Genomic DNA, 13,384 nt, shown 5'->3' on the forward strand with positions numbered 1-13,384 from the left:
ACTTGAACCCAGGAGGTGGAGATCGAGGTGAACTGAGATAGCGCCATTGCACTCCAGCCTGGGCAACAAAAGCTAAACTCTGTCTCCAAAAACAAAAACAACAAACAAACAAACCCCAGAGCTACCATTTGACCCAGCACTCCCATTAGTAGATATATATTCAACATAAAACAGACTTTTCTACCAAAAAGACACATGCACATGTATATCACAGCAGTGTTCACAATAGCAAAGATACAGAATCAACCTGGGTGCCCATCAGTGGTGGATTGGATAAAGATAATGAAGTTCAAAAAATAAAAAATAAAAAGAAGACAATGAAGTTCAATTTGAGGGGGAGAAAAAGAGAAAAAAAATGAAACAAAGATATAAAACATTTAATAAGTAAAAATAATTTTTTAATGTGGCACATATTCACCACAGAATACTGTGCAGCCAGAAAACCCCAAATAATGTCCTTTGCAGCAACATGGATGCAGCTGGAGGCCATCATCCTGAGCCAATTAACACAGGAACAGAAAACCAAACACTGCATATTCTCGCTTAGAAGTAGGAGCCAGGCCGGGAGCCCTGGCCCATGCCTGTAAGCCCAGCATTTTGGGAGGCTGAGACAGGTGGATCACCTGAGGTCAGGAGTTCAAGACCAGCCTACCAACATGAGAGGCGAGGAAGGGGGCGTGTAGTAAAAAACTAACTGTTGGGTACTACACTGAGTACCCGGGTGATGGGAAAAATTCTACGCCAAACCTCAGCATCACGCATTATACCCAGAGTATACCCAGGTAACAGACCTGCACACACCCTCCCTGAATCCAAAATACAAACTGAAATTATTTTTTAAAAATGTTAAAAAGCAAAATGCAGAATGCTGTGCATAGTATGCTACTATTTCTGTGAAATGAGGATGGACATTTACTAAGAAATAGATGGGAAAAAAGGGGAAGCATAGTATTGTGTATTGTGAATTCATACAGAATATTTGCAGGACGCAGTGTTGGAAGTGAGGGTGGGCTGGTTTTTTTTTTTTAATTTTTTTTTTTTTTTTTTTTTTTTTTGAGATGGAGTCTCGCTCTCTCACCCAGGCTGGGGTGCAGTGGCACAATGCTTTTCTTCTTTTCTTTTCTATTCTTTTCTTTCTTTCTTTCTTCTCTTTCTTTCTTTCTTTTTTTGAGGGGGGATTCTAAGTCTTTATTGGAAGGAATACCCACCCAGCTTCCATCACTGCAGACCATAGACACATTCAATATCAGGGCAGGGGGCAGGTTCAGCTGTTACTTCTTTTCCAGAGCAGGTGGCACAAAACGACCCCTGGTGGCTTCTGGTAACATGAGTTGCAGAGTTTTTGGGTGCTGTGAGGTAGATGAGCAAGTCTGGCTGGATCCCTGCAGAGTTTCCCTTCTCCACATCCCATCCTGAGGGAATGCTGATGCTGGCAATGGACACAGTAAGTAAGTCCCTTCAGGACATTCAGGATGCCGTGGAACGGTTCCCGAACATCACCCTTGAAGCTGAAGCCACAGGCGGCATCCACCACCAGCTCATACAGCTCAATCATCACGGGCTCTGAGCGCATTTCCCCAAGGAAAGGGATGTCCATTTTCTGACACTGGGTCACCAACGCAATGAAGAGGAGCTTGTTAGGCCTTTTGGGGTAATAGATGGTTGGCTGGTAGCCAAAGAGTTTGAGGTGTCCAGCACAGATCAGACCATCTCCTCCATTATTCCCCAGGCCACAGATGACCAGGACAGTAGAGGGCTCCTGAACATGGACGTAGGGGGATATGCCTTGGCAATGGCTATGGCACAGCTCAGCCTGGCCAGCTCCATAGTTGGTCCATGTTGAACTGGTACTGGTTAAACAGCTATTGGTCCACAGCCTGGGCTTCCTCCTGGCTCAGGTACTTCACCACTAGGCTCTCCATGACCGCTGAGTCCCAGCGGCCACCCGAGTTCACCGCTGTGGTCCCCACCAGCTGGGTCCCAAGCGGCAGGCGCTGGTCTGGCTTTTGATTGCAGCAGGCGTGAGCCTGCAACCAGCAGCCTGAGCCCCAGCAGTGCCCGCAGGCCGGACGTCCTGCTCGCTGAGGGCGCGCCCCCGGCCCAGCCCGGCGCGACCCTGGGGCATCATTTTTTCTTTCTTTAATTTTGTTGTTGAGACAGAAGTCTTGTTTGTTGCCAGGCTGCTGATAAACTTCTGGGCTCAAGTGATCCTCCCACCTTGGCCTTCCAAAACACTGGGATTCCAGGCGTGAGCCAGAGCCCCCAGCCTCACCTGAAGCATCTGATTGGAAAAACCGGTAGGCACCGCCACCAACATCCAAATCAGAGGTCAGCGAACTACGGCCAGTGGAGCCATGTTTATGGTTTGTTTGTTTGTTTGTTTGTTTTGAGACAGAGTCTGGCACTGTCACCCAGTCTGATGTGCAGTGGCGCCATCTCAGCTTACTGCAGCCTCCACCTCCCAGATTCAAGTGATTCTCCTGCCTCAGCCTCCTGAGTAGCTGGGATTATAGGTACCCGCTACCAGCTTGGCTAATTTTTTTGTATTTTTAGTAGAGACAGGGTTCCACGATATTGGCCAGGCTGGTCTTGAACTCTTGACCTCATGATCCGCCAGCCTCAGCCTCCCAAAGTGCTGGGATTACAGGTGTGAGCCACCGTGCCCGGCCCCCCTGTTTTTTATAAATAAAGTTTTATTGGTACATAGCCAACCCATTTGATTACATATTGTCTCTGGGTGCTTTCCTACTATGACAGCAGGGCTGAGTAGTTACAATAGAGACTGTATAGTTCACAGAGCCTAAAATATTTACTGTCTGGCCCTTTACAGAGAACATCTTCTGACACTGATCTAAATCAATGGGACTGACACCCAAGCCCTTTGCCTAGGAAGCCCCAAACACCCCCAGTCCAGTTCTCCACCCTCCCCCTCACCCCCCATTCTGGCCTGGCTGCTCTCCTCTCTGTCTTTCACAAAGAAAGAGAAAAACAGATGATGCCTCCTTATCTCACGAGAAAAGGAAGGCCAGCAGCGCCAGGTGTCTGTTCCTGGAGAAGGAGCACAGGTCAGAAGCAGGAGGCGCACTGCTCCCTGCCTTCCCTCCTCTCCATGGCCAACTGGAAGCCAGAGGCTGAGCAGGTGCCAAGGAATGAATGAGGAAGGGCTGCCTGGGTTTTCCTCCCACCTCGGAACCTGATTTGCTCTGGGCTCAGCCTCCGTCATTCCACTCTGTTGACAGGGGAGGGTGAATCAATGGGCTCTAAAGACCCTTCCAGTTCTCACTTTCTAGGGCAGGAGCATGACCTCCCTGCCTCCTGCAAAGCAAGAGGCCAGATGTCAGTGGAGCACGGTCATAAGAAGTACTCGAGAGGTGACGACGACTCCCAGGACCAAAGCCCGCTGACTGACTGCTGGCGATTCCACACTGCTCCACGAGGTGGCGGTACAGGCGACGGACAGGAGGCCACAGCGGGCTCCCGGGCGGCGGGGCCACGCACGGTGGCTCAGGCAGCCCAAGGCCACCTGCTTTCCCCGCCCGCCCGTCACACCTCCGTGGCAGGTGGAGGCCTTTCTGCCACAACTCACAGATCTCCATTCCCATTGCCACCGTAGGTCTCCCAGTTCCCGCTGCGGCCGCACTTATTGTACATGCACTTGGCTCTCCCAACAGCCTGATGAGGTGGGGACCCTTATTATCCATCCCGAGTCCCCGGGACCTCTTTCCTCTGCCAGCCTGCCCTGCCTCGCCGTCTACATCGGTTTTCTTTTCTTTTCTCCCCCTTCCTTCCTTTTCTTTTCCCTCCCTCCCTTCCTTCCTTTTTCTTTTTCCTTCCTTCCTCCTCTCCTCTCCTTTTTCTTTTTCTTTCCCAGCCTGCCCTGCCTCGCCCACTACATTGGTTTTCTTTTCTTTTCTTTCTTATTTTTCTTTCTCCTTCCTTCCTTTCTTTTTTTCTTTCTCTCTCTCTTTTTTTTTTTTTTTGAGATGGAGTGTCGCTCTGTTGCCCAGGCTGGAGTGCAATGGGGCAATCTTGGCTCACTGCAACCTCTGCTTCCTGGGTTCAAGCGATTCTCCTGCCTCAGCCTCCTGAGTAGCTGGAATTACAGGTGCCCACTACCACGCCCAGCTAATTTTTGTATTTTTGGTAGAGACAGGGTTTCACCATGTTGGCCAGGCTGGTCTTGAACTTCTGGCCTCAAGTGTTCCATCTGCCTCGGCCTCCCAAAGTGCTGGGATTACAGGCGTGAGCCCCCACACCAGGTCTCTATGTTGGTTTTCACTGCAGTGAATGTGTCCAGAAATCTGATGTATGCGCTCCCCATTGCTGCTATAACAACTGACCCCTCAGTGGCTGAGAAAGACACCCAGGTATTATCTCATGGGTCTGTACATCAGAAGTCCTGGAGGGCAGGGCTTGGGCTGAAGGTTCACATCAATGTCTCCATCCACCGTGATCTCCTCTGGTGCTTGGAATCCCCCTCCAGGCTCACTCCTCTTGCTGGAAGGGTTCAGTTCCAGGCGGGACCTGGGTCCCGCCTCCTGTCATCCAGTCACTCTCAGCTCCTGTGGTTGCTTTTTGGTCCTCACCCATGGCCCCCCCATCCTCACAGCCGGGAGCAGCGTTCAGATCCTGCTTGCTCCTGGGATCTCCGCCACTGCCCCTCTGCCGCCAGTCAGAGAAAGCTTTCTGCTTTAAGGCCTCAAGGGATTACACTGGGCTAACCCAGATAATCCTGGATTGTCTCCCTGTCTGAGTCAACTGTGCCAAATAACAAGACATGCAGGAGTGACAGCTCCTCATACTCACAGGTTCTGGGCAGGGCATCTCTGGGGGGCTATCTCAGAAATTCTGTCTGCCTGACCCATCCTCCTGTTCCACTGCCACACCCCGTATCTCAAAGTCCTGTCATGTCCTGTATATCGCTCTTACCAACTCCCTGAGCTCAGCCTCATGGCCACCATCCTGGGCCAGGCCACCCTTGCAGCTCCCTCACTGCTCTCATTCTTCTCCCCCTTCCCCAGGCATCCTGCCCACCCTCTGGTTCCCCTGCTATAGCCTAAATGCTCTTCCAAAAACACAAAGCTAACCATGCTACTCCCCAGTTGAAAATCCTGCAGTGGTGCCCCAGGAGCTTCGGGGGATGAACAAAAGTCCATAAAAGTCATTTGTTCGAATGATTTCTGAGCACAGACTCTCCACCAGGCACCTCCTGCAGCTTCCTGTGCTGTAGGATGGGGAGGTTCAACTATGAAGAAGGCTGCAGTAAGCACTAAGGGTGGCTGTCCCAGCCAGCCCTGTCCTCGTTCCCTCTTCACCCCTAGATCTTCCCAGTACCCTCCTCCTCTGCCCTGTCACATCCAACAAATCCTGTAGGGAGCACTTTTCCCATATCCCTTCCTAGGTTCTAGTTCTATATTGCTCTCCCGGCTGGGACTTTCCCGGGCGGAAGCTTGGGGGACCAGGACTCTCTGTCTAGCTCACCATGGCTTCCCCGATGCCTAGCACAGTGTTGGGCACATAAAGAGGCTCAGTAAGTTGTTCTGAATGAATGGAAAGTCCAGTATGGACGGTGCAGACCCAAACCTACTGAGATTCCCTTTACTTCTAATAATCGTCTGCCTTGTGCCAGTGATTTTTCAGTGAACCGTTAGGGGCCAATGGTCCTGGCCCCCACAGCTCCATGGCACAAAGTCTGGAAGGAGGCTGGGTGCAGTGGCTCACACCTGTAGCCCAGCACTTTGGGAGGCCAAGGTGGCAGATCCCTTGAGGTCAGGAGTTCAAGACCAGCCTGGGCAACATGGTGAAACCTCGTCTCTACTAAAAATGCAAAAATTAGTCAGGCGTGGTGGCACATGCCTGTACTCCCAGCTACTTGGGAGGTTGAGGCACGAGAATCACTTAAACCCAGGAGGCAGAGGTTACAGTGAACCAAGATAGTGCCACTGCACTCCAGCGAGGGTGACAGACGGAGACTGTCTCAAAAACAAACAACAACAAAAAAAACAAAGTCTGGGCCGGGTGCGGTGGCTCACGCCTGTAATCCCAGCGCTTTGGGAGGCCGAGGTGGGCAGATCATGAGGTCAGGAGATTGAGACCATCCTGGCTAACACAGTGAAACCCTGTCTCTACTAAAAATACAACAAATTAGCAGGGCGTGGTGGCAGGCACCTGTAGTCCCTGCTATTCAGGAGGCTGAGGCAGGAGAATGGCGTGAACCTGGGAGGCGGAGCTTGCAGTGAGCGGAGATCGCGCCACGGCACTCCAGCCTGGGCGACAGAGCGAGACTCCATCTCAAAACAAATAAAAATAACAAAAAATAAAAATAAAACAAAGTCTGGCAGGAACATCAATGTCAATTCCAAGGGGCCTAGAAGAAGGGAAGACATTTTCTGGGCACAAGAACAAAAAAATGTGACCATCAAGAACTTGCTCCAGAGGCCAGGTGAGGGGGCTCCCGCCTGTAAGGGAGGCCGAGGTGAGTGGATCGCTTGAGGTCAGGAGTCTGAGGCCAGCCTGGCCAACATGGTGAAACCCCATCTCTACTAAAAATATGAAAATTAGCCGGGCGTGGTGGCGCATGCCTGTAATCCCAGCTACTTGGGAGGCTGAGGCAGGAGAATTGCTTGAACGCAGGAGGTCGAAGTTGCAGTGAGTCGAGATCACACCACTGCACTCCAGCCTGGGCAACAGACCAAGACTGCATCTCAAAAACAAAAAGAACTTGCTCAAGAGGCCTGTGAGGCAGTGGGTGGCAGCATGGTGCTGTGGAGAAGGGGAGATTTCATGCACATGTGGACACACACCACCGCCCCCAGCCTTTAGCAAAACAGCGAAGAAAATGAGAGGGAAAGGCCCCAACAGAGGAAACATTTTCCTGACTTTTGAAACCATGGAAAGTGAATAGAAGAAGGTAACAGATGAAACAGGTGTCAAGGGTCGCGGCTCCAGAAAGGCTGCAAGGGGATGGCACAGAGACCAAGCCACCAGGCACCCCAGGACCAGGAAGTGGGAAGTGAGAGTCAGCACTAAAACAGCTCCTGTCCTTGGCATCCACCACCACCTCCTGTTCCTCTAGAAACCCCCAGACAAAAGAATCATCTCTGGGGCCAGGGGTGGTGGCTCATGCCGCTAATCCCAGCGCTTTGGGAGGCCAAGGCAGGCGGATCACGAGGTCAGGAGATAAAGACCATCCTGGTTAACATGGTGAAACCCCGTCTCTACTAAAAATACAAAAAAAAAAAATTAGCCCGGCGCGGTGGCGGGCGACTGTAGACTCAGCTACTCAGGAGGCTGAGGCAGGAGAATAGCATGATCCTGAGAGGCGGAGCTTGCAGTGAGCCGAGATCGCGCCACTGCACTCCAGCCTGGGCGACAGAGTGAGACTCCGTCTCAAAAAAAAAAACAACGAAAACAAAAACCAAATCTGTCTGGGAAAAGCTCAGGCTTTGGTTGGTGGCCCAGAGTAAAGCCTGTCTCCAACTGCAGTTGGGGATCTGTGGCTGATAATGGATTCAATGGCCACCCCGCTCCCCCTGGCCAGAGCCTGCAGGTGCCATCCCTCTTGTGGCTCACCTCCACCCAGAGCACCCTGGCAGTGAAACAACTCTGTGTGATACTGTAGTGGTGGATACATGTTAGAAATGTGTCCAAACCCATAGAATGTACACCACCAAGGGCAAACCCTCATGTCAACAATAGACTTTGGGTGGTTATGATGTGACAATGTAAGTTGATCACTTGTAACAAATGTACCCTCTGGTAGATGATGATGATGGGAGAGGAGGTGCATGTGTGGGGCAGGGGGCAGATGGGAAATCTCTCTACCTCCCTTTCAATGTTGCTATGAGCCTACAACTCCTCTGTTGAGGCTAAAGCAGCTCCATCTTGGATGCTAATGTACTACGTTGGCTTCTGATTAACTCCTGTTCCAGGAAGACCTCTAAGATTTCCAGTTTATCTGTTGTTCCTTGTGTATGAGACTATACTTACCATCAATTCTACCATTACGTCAAAGAGCCTTGATGTTATCGTACTTCGCTGGCCCACACATCCCTTCTGAATAACCTGCTCCCTTGGTACAGCAGCTTTGGATCTGGGGATACTGCTGCGGGGATCTACGATTTTGTCTCCCCACACTGGAGACACAGACATGGCTTCTGTTCATAAGTCCCTTTGAAACGTTTCTTTCTAAGAAACTGGATTTGTCAGATAACAACATGTTAAAAATGTAAAGAAATTGGAACGTTTATACGCTGTTGGTAGGAATGGTGCAGCCACTTTGGAAAACAGCCTGGCCTTTCCCCAAAACGTTAAACATAGAGTTACCATTTGACCCAGCCATTTTCATTGTGAGTATCTACCCAAGAGAACGGCAAAATATACCCACACAAACACTTGTCCATGGATGTTCATATCAGCATTATTCATAATAGTCAAAAGGTGCAAACAACCCAATCCGTGAACTGACGGATGGATAAAATGTGGCACATCTAGACAATGGAGTATTATTTAATAATAAAGCACTAGGCTGGGCGCGGTGGCTCACGCCTGTAATCCCAGCGCTTTGGTCCATGAACGGACAACTGGATAAAATGTGGCATATCTATACAATGGAATATTATTTAATAATAAAGCACTAGGCTGGGCATGGTGGCTCACGCCTATAATCCCAGCACTTTGGGAGGCAGAGGTGGGCAGATCACGAGGTCAGGAGTTTGAGACCAGCGTGGCCAACATGGTGAAAACCCGTCTCTACTAAACATACAAAAATAAGCCGGGCGTAGTGGTACGTGCCTGTAATCACAGCTGCTAGAGAGGCTGAGGCAGGAGAACTGCTGGAACCCAGGAGGCAGAGGTTGCAGTTGAGCTGAGATCATGCCGTTGCATTCCAGCCTGTCCAACAGAGTGAGACTCCATCTCAAAATAATAATAATAATAAAGCACTAATAAATGCTGTAACATGGACAAACCTTGAAAATGTTATTCTAAGTAAAAGAAGACAGTCACAAAAGACTGCATATTATGTGATTCCATTTCTATGAAATGTCCAGAACACAGAAATTGATAGAGACAGAACGTAGATTAGTGGTAGCTTAGAGTTCAGGAAAGATAAGGAAGTCAGAGGGTGATAGCTTAAGAGTACAGTGTTTCTTTTTTCTTTTCTTTCTTTTTTTTTCTTTTTTTTTTTTTTTTGAGGTGGGGATCTCGCTTTGTCACCCTGGCTGGAGTTCAGTGGCACAGTCACAGCTCCCCACAGCCTTGATCTTCCCAACTCAGGTGGTCCTCCTGCAGGCTGGTCTTGAACTCCTGGGCTCAAGAGATTCTCTCCCGGCCGGGCGCGGTGACTCACACCTGTAATCCCAGCACTTTGTGAGGCCAAGGTGGGTGAATCACGAGGTCAGGACTTCTACACCAGGCTGGCCAACCTGGTGAAACCCTGTCTCTACTAAAAATACAAAAACCTGGGAGGCTAAAAAATTAGCTGGAAATGGTGGCGGGCACCTGTAATCCCAGCTACTTGGGAGGCTGGAGGAGAATCGCTTGAACCCAGGAGGCGGAGGAGGCAGAGGTTGTGGTGAGCCAAGATCGTGCCACTGCACTCCAGCCTGGGCAACAGAGCAAGACTCCATCTCAAAAAAAGAAAAAAAAGAGAGAGAGATTATTTCACCTCAACCTCCCAGAGTGCTAGGATTACAGGTGTGAGTCACTATGCCTGGTAATATCTCAATTTGTGGCTCGGCACAGTGGCTCAAGCCTGTAATCCCAGTACTTTGGGAGGCTGAGGCTGGGTGGATCACTTGAGCCCAGGAGTTGGAGACCAACCTGGGCAACATGGCAAAACACCATAATTAGCTGGCATGCTGGTGCATGCCTGTAGTCCCACCTACTCGGGATGCTGAGGTGGGAAGATCGTCCCAGTTCTGGAGTTCAAGAATGCAGTGAGCTATGATTGAGCCACTGCACTCCAGCCTGGGCATCAGAGGAGACCCAATCTATCATCTATCTACCTACCTATCATCTATCATCTCTCTATCTATCTATCTATCTATCTATCTATCTATCTATCAATCATCTATCTATCATCTATTATCTATCTATCTATCATCTACCTACCTATCATCTATCTATTATCTGTCATCTATCTACCTACCTATCACCTATCTATCTATCATCTATCTACCCACCTGTCATCTATCATCTATCTTCTATCTATCATCTAATCTATCATCTATCTACCTACCTATCATCTATCTATCAACTGTCTATCATCTATCTACCCACCTGTCATCTATCTATCTATCTATCTATCTATCTATCTATCTATCTATCATCTATCTACCTATCATCTGTCATCTATCTATCATCTATGTCTCTTCTATCTATCTATCTATCTCTCAATTTTAGAAAATCCTCCCCAATTTTTTAAAAAATGTACCTTAGTCCTTCTAGATCTAACTTTTTCAGTTTGTAGGTGAAGCACTGACACCCAGAGAGGCTAAATGACTTGCCTAAAGTCATTTGTCATTTAGAGGCCTGGACCCAGTGCCCATTAATCTTTATGTTATCAGTCATTGCACACTGCTTAAAGTAAGCTCAGCTGGGCACAGTAGCTCACACCTGTAATCCTAGCACTTTGGGAGGCTGAGGTGGGCAGATCATGTGAGGTCAGGAGTTTGAGACCAGCCTGGCCAACATGGCGAGCCTCTGTCTCTACTAAAATACAAAAATTAGCCAGGCATGGTGGTGTATGCCTGTAATCCCAGCTACTTGGGAGGCTGAGGCATAAGACTCACTTGAACCAGGGAGGCAGAGGTTGTAGTGAGCCGAGATTGTGCCATGCACTCCAGCTGGGGCAACAGAGCAAGACTCCATCTCAAAAAAATAAAGAAAAAGAAAAAAGAAATAACCTCAAGTAGTAGCCATTCCAACAAAATCAATAAAGCAATAAACTCACACAAAACAACTTGGGTTCAGAACAGATTCCTGAGTCTGGCCTTAGAAATACACAGTGTGTTGGCCAGGCACAGTGGCTCACACCTGTAATCCTAGCACTTTGGGAGGCCAAGTCAGGCAGATCACGAGGTCGGGAGATCGAGACCATCCTGGCTAACACGGTGAAACCCCATCTCTACTAAAAATACAAAAAATCAGCTGGGCATGGTGGGCACCTGTAGTCCCAGCTACTCGAGAGGCTGAGGCAGGAGAATGGCATGAACCCAGGAGGCGGAGCTTGCAGTGGGCCAAGATTGAGCCACTACATTCCAGCCTGGGTGACAGAGCGAGACTGTCTTGAAAAAGAAAAAGAAAGAAAGAAAGAAAGAAATACGCAGTGTGTTAACAACAACAACAAAAAAAACAGGCCAGTTGTGGTGGCTTACATCTGTAATCTCAACACTTTGGGAAGCCAAGACGAGTGGATCACTTGAGGTCAGGAGTTCGAGGCCAGCCTGGCCAACATGGTAAAACACTATCTCTCCTAAAAATACAAAAATTAGCTGGGCATGGTGGCAAGTGCCTGTAATCCCAGCTACTTGGGAGGCTGAGGCGGTAGGATCACTTGAACCTGGGAGGCGGATGTTGCAGTGAGCTGAGATGGCACCACTGCATTCCAGTCTGGGTGACAAAGGGAGACTCAGTCTAAGAGAGAGAGAGAGAAAGAGTGAAAGAGAGAAAGAAGGAAGGAAGGAAGGAAGGAAGGAAGGAAGGAAGGAAGGAAGGAAGGAAGGAAGGGAGGGAGGGAGGGAGGGAATAAAACAGTATGGTTTTCTGAAGACATATTTGTTCTCAGCACTTCATTGTCTTATGGCTCAAAATGCAGACACGTGTGACCTGGGCCAAACTGAGGTTTCTACACTTTCACTATTTACATATCCTTTTTAGCTAAACTCAAATGTCAAATCACAGGTATGGGTAAAGTCTGGGCTTGGAGACAAGTGGACCTGGGTTCAAATCCAGCTTTGTGTGAGCTGCACCAAACTATTCACCTTTATGTGTGTCAGTAAATTGTGAATATAAAGGTATATATTCCTGGTAAAGGGATGGTAAAGTCTTTACCTTTACCATAGAGGTATTTTTTGGTGAGCACTGAATAAGATATTGTATGTAATATGCTTGCCACATAAATGTTAACTGTCTTTTTCCTTCCATGTAAGAGCTGAAGGGACTCCACAACTGAGGCTCTGAGTGAGGTCAGTCAAGTGAGTCCATTTGTTTGAATTTGTTTGAATTGGGTTTCTCAGGAATGAAATTCTCCATCACTCTGCTGGACAGAGTTCATTGCGCCCCATGCACACAACTGGCAGTACTTCTCCCCTTGGTGAACCTGACACATTTTCATCTGTCCTAAAAGGCAGAAACACCACTCAGAAACAAGAACAGAAAACCACCCTGCAGAGTCCTGCCACTGTGTGCTCGGAGGAGGCAACAGAGCTGCTCTCACAGACCCACACGACACTCAAGAAAGGATTCCCAGGGAGGGGCAGAACTGCTATTACAAGACAGAAGAAGAGGAAGAAGAGTGGGGAGAGGATGGGGGTGGAGAATAGTACAGCAAAGTTGTCAGCAGGAAGGCAAAAGCTGACAGTAACCTAAAGCTCAGGAAGGAGCTATCTTTTCTCAAGAAATCGCAAAACAAAAACCTTTAAAGGATCAATTTTTTTTTACATTGTATATACAAATCTTATTTGCTTTCGAATTGTTTTTTATTGTTTATATAGCATGTTGATTGATGACTGATATATTTGTCTATTTGTGAAGAGTTTTGGGAAGCTCTAAAGTGAGCATGGATTACATCATAATTTCTCTTATTAAAATACTAAATTTTAGGTCTGGTGCAGTGGCTCACGCCTGTAATCCCAGCACTTTGGGAGGCCAAGGCAGGCGGATCACGAGGTCAGGAGATCGAGACCATCCTGGCTGACACGGTGAAACCCCACCTCTACTAAAAATACAAAAAACTTAGACGGGCTTGGTGGCAGGCGCCTGTGGTCCCAGCTACTTGGGAGGCTGAGGCAGGAGAATGGCATGAACCTGGGAGGCGGAGCTTGCAGTGAGCCGAGATCATGCCACTGCACTCCAGCCTGGGCAACAGAGTGAGACTCTGTCTCAAAAAAAAAGAAAGAAAAAAAAGAAAAAAATTAAATTTTAAGGTAGGTGCAGGTGCACCTGTAGTCCCAGCTACTTAGGAAGCTGAGGCAGAGATTGCTTGAGACCAGGAGTTCAAGGCAAGACTGGGCAACAAATATACTGAGATCCCATCTCCCAAATAAGCAAATAAATAAACAAGATAAAATACTATTTTATTTTTTTTTTGAGACAGAGTTTTGCTCTTGTCGCTCAGGCTGGAGTGCAATGGCGTGATCTTGGCTCACTGCAACCTCCGCCC

General features: G+C 48.6%; 1 pseudogene; it reads right to left on the reverse strand.

The window, feature by feature from the left end:
• Positions 1–1,218: 1,218 nt before the first annotated feature.
• On the reverse strand, positions 1,219–3,651 carry LOC111527447 (annotated as a pseudogene).
• Between the last annotated feature and the right edge of the window lie 9,733 nt (positions 3,652–13,384).

The sequence above is a fragment of the Piliocolobus tephrosceles genome, chromosome 4, assembly GCF_002776525.5.
Source record: "Piliocolobus tephrosceles isolate RC106 chromosome 4, ASM277652v3, whole genome shotgun sequence".
Classification (NCBI taxonomy): Eukaryota; Metazoa; Chordata; class Mammalia; order Primates; family Cercopithecidae; genus Piliocolobus; species Piliocolobus tephrosceles.